Here is a 7,144-nt window from a genome sequence, read left to right on the forward strand (position 1 = left end):
GCATGGATCACATCATCGATATTCATTGCACCGACACCATTTAAAGCGGCAACGAATTTTTTGAATATAGCAGACTGTGACGTAAAAAATCATTTAAATATTACAATCTACAGCAACAGCTTTTATCTTAGGGCATCCGCAAATGTTGTCTCGGTCTCGTCGACGGCGATGGGATGCATCTCATCCGACGAGACGAGCCGTCTCGATGCGTGACGCGTCCGGAGAGGCCGCCTCGAGCCGGCTGAGGACAGCGCGGCGCCACGTGACGCGTGGCGGATGGCGTGACGCCCACTCGCGAGCCGCAGTGGGTGTCGACTATGACATCATAATTCATTTTTTTAAAAAGGTAATATGACCGTTCAACGGTCTATTTTAAATTTTTTATTTTTTTTATTCTATAAATACTCTTCTCATTCTCCATTTACACACAAACACACATCTATTATTCTCTCATCTCTTTTTCTTTCCTCTCCAATCACTTCTATAAAATCATTCCTTTATTTTTTTCTTCTCCCAAATTTAATCCATTATAGATCCATTTGAGCAAATGCGTCGAATAATGGAAGAATCGTTAGAAGAAGATCGACGTAGGAGGAGGAAGCGCGCGCTCCTCAAAGGCGACCCGACTTACATCCATCGTAACCGGGAGGAAGTCGCCGCAAGGTTGGAACGTGATTACTCGCCGAACCCGTATGGGGAGATATCTACCTCCGTCGCGTTTCCGTATGTCACGCGCTGCTATTTTTGCATATCGCGAGTACATTGGCAGCACAGGAAGAGTACTTCGGAGAAGGGTTCGACATCGTTGGTCGTCCTAGCCACACGACGCCCGAAATGTACTGCACGATCCATCACTTGCACTCGGACAAACGTCGGATTCGTTCGACGAATACCGCACGTCGGAGAATCCACTGGAGACTTTGTTTGTTGAACTCCTCGCAAAAGCGTCCGGGCAGCCACCGAGCATTTCGAAGAAGCCAACCACCGCGGATTGTCGGTTCGCTCCAACTTCACGAACAAGTGCACGGATTCCCGAGATGCTCGGGAGTGTTGATTGCATGCATTGGCAATGGAAGAATTTCCGTAGCGTTGAGGGGGTCATACACGAGCGCCACAAAGGCACCCACCCCACCGTTGTACTCGATGCGGCCGACTCACCGGCTATGGATTTGGCATGCGTATTTTGGGGTCCCGGCTCGAACAACGATATCAACGTGCTCAACAATTCCGACCTCTTCGCGAAGTTCGAATGGTAAAGCGTCGGCCATCAAACTTTATCCAACAATCGCGATAAAATGGGATACTATTTTGCCGAACATCTTCCAAGTGGCCAACCTTCGTGAAGACGTTAAAGGGCCCTGGAAACGAAAGGCTCTTTTTGCGCGAAGAAGACCCTGCTCGCAAGGATGTGGATAAAGCGTTCGGGGTTCTCCAAACTCGATTCAACATTATCAAAGCCCGGCTCGAAAATGGTTTATGGAGAATATGGTGACATCATGTATACGTGCATAATCTTGCACAACATGATTGTCGCCAATGAAGGCCCCGAGCGGGAAATTGGTTCGACCCGAAACCTCGAAAGCTCACCCCCAAGTAGTCCGCCTCGAAGGGAGTGCATCCGTCTTGCAAGAGCGGTTGTCTATTCGGCAAGGACACGTGATTCTACCGTCCACGCCCAACTCCGAGGATCTAATAGAGCACATTGGCAAATTTGGGAATCGTTAGATGATTTTAACCAGAGAACTCCTTCTTCTGTTGCCTCCATTTTTTTGAATTTAAGTGTGCAATTTGTAATTTCTAGTTTTTAAATTATGTCTTTTTTTTTTTTAGGTATTTAAATTGTAATTTTATTTTATTTAATGAAGTGTGTTTTTTTTAATTGAATTTGTTGGAAATAACAATAAAAATGAAATTGAATGAATAGTTAAGGGATGAGATGGTTAAGAGATGGATGGGGCAGTGTTTCTTTGTTAAGATATACAAAAGACAGTGAGACTAGAAAAACGAAAGAGATAAACGGTTAAGATCGGGTAAGAGACGGGGGTCGGATCCTTAGACCCTATATAATTAAAAGTATTTAAATAAAATTGAAATATTGTAACTATTACAAAAAAATTATTTCCCGTAAGCGTTGGATCTAAAATTTCAATAAATAAATTCAACTATAAACCGATTGCAGTAAGATACACATCTTTTACTCAACAATCATTAAAAAAAGGCCAGGACGTTTTTTTATTTTATTAAGGATGCTAATTTGTATGTGTAGCTATACTATCAACTTATTATAAAGTGTTTTTAGTGTTGGTTTAACTAAAATTAGGGACCAAATTGAAATGTCATTAAAAAATAAAAAGGGTTTTGATAATTTGTTTTCGGTTAGGGATGTTTTTTTCGTCTTTATGGTTATTTTAAAAAAATTTGAATGCTTAGTAATGGCGTCTCAATTTTTGTATCCTTATTTAAATATTGATAAGTTTTTCGACCATAGTAAGATAAGTACATTATTTACTCTTCATTTGTGACATCGTGTATATATGATTTTCGATGTAATATAGTAGTACTCACAATTTTTTTTTTAAATATTTTTCTATTACATAATTTTAAATAAATCCAAAATTTTTTTGGGTTTTTCAAATAATTTAATAAATTACATTTTAAAAATGAAATTTAAGCAAACTAGATTATCTTTCAGTCAATTTCTCCAAAACAATTTTATTGAGAGCTTACATTTCCTAACGAAGTAGTGCAAGAATGCAATGATGCCAAAAAGTGTTACTAAATTTTTAAAATTTGTCCCAATCCAAGGCCGGTTTTTTAAAAAAATTAAAAGAAAGGGAAATTAAAAAAAATTAAAAAAATTTGGGCCCCATTTTTATATATTAATTATTAGAGTGCCCCAAAAAGGCCCCCAAATATAACGAATTTTGTTTTTAAATTTAAATATTTCTTTGGATTTTTCTTCCCAAAAAAAATGAAAATTTGATCTTTTTTTCCTGTCCCCTTTGTTAAAACTAACGGTCAACCCCGGGTTTAATCTCGATTTTGACCAAATTAAACTTTTTAAATTTTGAAATTTTACTCCCCCAATTATTTATACAAATAACTAATTTAATTTAAATTTTTCAAAAAAAATTTTTTTTTGAAACAAAAGGGAAAGGGCCACCCCCCCCCCTTCATCTCCTTCCCCTTCCTCTCCGACCAACACAGAAGACACCTTCCCTCTCCTCAAACTCCTCCCCGCCGCCATTCTCATTCTAGTATCCTTTCTCTCTCTGGAAGAGCGAGAGGTCCACCAGATCCCTCCAATCAACCAATCCCTCCTTCCTCCCCCCCCAACAAGAAGCAGTGCCGCCACAATTCCCCGCCCCTTCCTCCCCCCCCAACAAGAAGCAGTGCCGCCACAATTCCCCGCCCCTCTTCGACTGCTTCCACTACTACACCAGCTTCTGGTTCCGCTGGAACTCCTCCCCCAACCGCGAGCTCATCCACCAAGCCATCGAAGTTCGAGGACCATTTAAACTCCGGCGAGTCTCTCAACAACTCCCCCAAGACCAAGCGCAGGACAAATTGGCCCGCCACAACAAACCCCAATTCCTCGCCGCCGGAAAATCAAGAAATTTCCCATCTCCTCCGCCGCTCGATGTTGATGAATTAGCCCGGGAGTGAGTGGGAAGAAGGATATGGTGGACGACTGTTGGATGCGGCGGTGGAGCGCCACCGGCGAGGACGATAAAGGTTTGGCTAGGAAAGTGTTGCCGGACGTCATGGGTATATTCACTTCGCGTTTAAGGAGTCTTTGGAGTCTGAATTTGTGAGTAAAAGAAATAATTAGGGAATTAATTAGGGAGAAAGATTTCAGAATTAAAAGTTTAATTTGGTCAAATCGGGATTAAATCCGTCTGACCTTAGTTTTTAACTAAATACTGCTAGATGACCAAAATGATCAAATTTTCATAGTTCGGACCAAAAAATCCAAAAGATAACGTTGGACCAAAACTAAAATGATCTATATATTCAGAAATTTTGGTCTTTACTATTAATAAAATAAAATTAAATGTTGTAGGAAAGGTTAACCACAAAAATAAGAAGTTTAAAGGATAATTTGAGGACTACTTAAAAATAAAACGACAAATTTTGAGGTAGTATCTAGTTACTAGTAGTACTAATTAATTTATGCATCAAGTAAGATATGTTGACAGTGATGTATGATTAATTAATTCTCTCCCGCTTAATTTATACATCTCTCCTAATGTCACTTAATTTCTATGTACATTTATATAAGCAATTTTTGGGATTTACGACATTTATTTATTCTGGCATACGACATGCATGGTTAATTTATTTATCTAAACCTATTAATTCATATCCTATGGTTTGTAATATCTGTGTCAAATTCACCACAAATGATAAGTAGATTTCAAAATTATACTAGTACAAAAATAAAAGATTATATAAAGCTGAATACGAATTATGCCACACATATAGTATATAACTTACCTATTCCATTATATTATACTATACAGGTGTTCAATATATTTCAGCCGTTATATAACATAAATTAATTACATTAATATTTATTGCTAATAATTATATAGTCCATTAGACGAATTAAAAAGTATTCGATATATATATAATATACTCAAGGATAAATAAATAGGTACCTAATTCGTAAGTTTATTAGTAGTCCTTTTCTACAAACGTTAGCTCTATTTTTTAATCAAAAAAATACACTTACAAAAAGTGTCTCAATAATAAAGAAACTAAATGATTGCATACATAAAACGAAACCCAACCACCACATTATTTGCCCTCGGGGAAACAAGCCGAAATGCATGCATGTGAAGAAAATTTGTTCAAAACCAACAAAAGATGAAATAAAATAGTATGTAGCAGTATTAATATTACTACAATATACCCCCCTTAAAAAAAATAATACCCTTTTTTACTTTTTTAAAGGGTGGATTTAAAGTTTATTTACATTTTTCCATTCTAGGAAATGGACATTCTTATAAAATCTTAATCATATTCATTATAAAATTAATATATAAAAGATCCCTTCCATTAACTTATTTTTCCATTTTTTTTTCAAATCAAATAATTTATTAAAACCTGCCAATAAAAATGAGACTAAAAAATTTGGGCGAAAGAGATATATGTCCAACACCCAAATCCTATCCCATTTATAGGATCCAGTACACTTTTGGTCAATAATGGGGGCGACAAAATAGTTAATTATTGAATTTGCCCATAAATCTAGTGCTGGATTAAATATATAGTATTCTATATATTATGCATAATGCATTATATGATTGCCCAACTGGTTTGCAGGGGAAAATTAAAGATGCTTCCCAAATCAGTATTAGTGGAAACTGGAAAGACTCAGATCTTGCTACTTCTTTATCAAAAAGATGTACTATAGAAAATGAAATGCTAGTATCTCTTCATATTATTTTGTTGCTGGTTAATTTATTTGATTTTTACCCTGAAATTGAACGGCACTCTGAATGTATCGATTTAATATATGTACATTTATCTACTAGGCTACATCACCGGCGTAGCTAAGAGGAACAGGATGGGGTGGTGACCGCTAATCCTCCAAATAGTTTGGAGAATCTAATTATCTCTTGGGCCCAGTTAAAAATATCATAACATACTAAATAGGACTTTTAAAGCTGGAGGGAGGAGTTAGTTATTCTTGCTTCATAAAACAAAGAACTTAGGTTTTATTGATAATGAAGTTGAATTTATTTAGTAAAATTCATTATATAACTCTTAGATTTTAAATATATCCTAGTAAATACATGTTGTGCTTGCAAACTAGCATTTTTGTAGTGCCTAATGTATGGCGTATGGCCAAAATGCCAAATGGATTTTTCTTTTAAAGTTACCCCTGCCTAAATTTAACGAAAATTGTATGCTTTTTAATGCTAAGGGTAGTAGGAAAGTGAAAAGGGAAAAGCTAAAGTGATTGTAACAATCATACTTCAAAAGTTGATAAAGAAAACTTTTAAAAGTTTTGGAAACATGGACCATTAGAAATTAGTTGAATATAAAAAAAAGTGTTAAAATCTTATCAAAGGTTTAGTTTGACCAGGCCGCAGAGGTGACGGAGCATTTAATTTCGGAAATTAAATTATACAAAATCGATGTAAGGACTCATAGATGATTTTGATATATTCATTTTTCCTAATTAAATTGATTCTCGGTGAGTGAAAATAATGAATAAAAGTTCGTCATAATAATAGAGCTACGAGATTAATTAATATGTGTATTAATTATCCCTCATTAGTTTTCCAACATTTATTAAACATGTTTAATGGGTTAAATCATTAAATGTAATTAGTATTTGGGGATGACACGCTAAATCCAATAGCACTATTTTCTAAACTCGCCCTTTTAAAAAGAGAATTTCTCAACCGGCTTGATTATCTATATTGGATTAGGATTGTAAAAAAATATAAAGTTGAACTCTCCAAGTTTTAAGTTTCATTTGCAGGTTGTGCAACTTTATAGTATAGTATAATAGACTAATTTTTAGTTGTTAATGTGAATATATTAAGTGACCGGTGGAGAATTAGTGTAACAGGCAAATAATTGCTCTTATTCATTTAAACTATTTTATCACTCATCACTATACATTTAATTAGCTTACATTAATCTTTCAGTAATTTCAAGTAGTTGGCTATACACATATCCTTTTGTTACATCACGAGATTTATATTATAATGATGTCATTGATGAGGATAAGGATGCTATATTACTAGATTTTAACTGGTCATGATAGTAGTTCATTGGAGTTCAAGAATAGCTAAAACCTTTTTTGTTGTTAATTTTATTTCAACCCTTAAATATATTATTATATTATGTATAAACTTATACTAATACATTTGAAGTTTAATAGTATGAAGCAAAGAATTAAAACTCAAAACTTACTGTAAGAAAGTGAGTCCTAAATTGCCCAACAAGCATAGAGCCAAATGTGATGCAACCCAATATATAAAGCATCACATGGGCCCAACAACCCCTCGGTTCATCAGGGCTCAGAGCCCAATTGAATTGTTTGAGGACAAAGTGTGTTTAGAAGTAGTAGACAAAACTCTTTACAGTTGAAAAATATATTTCAACTTAGATAAATACTAGTAGT

The sequence above is a fragment of the Salvia hispanica genome, unplaced genomic scaffold (genome assembly GCF_023119035.1).
Source record: "Salvia hispanica cultivar TCC Black 2014 unplaced genomic scaffold, UniMelb_Shisp_WGS_1.0 HiC_scaffold_784, whole genome shotgun sequence".
NCBI lineage: Eukaryota > Viridiplantae > Streptophyta > Magnoliopsida > Lamiales > Lamiaceae > Salvia > Salvia hispanica.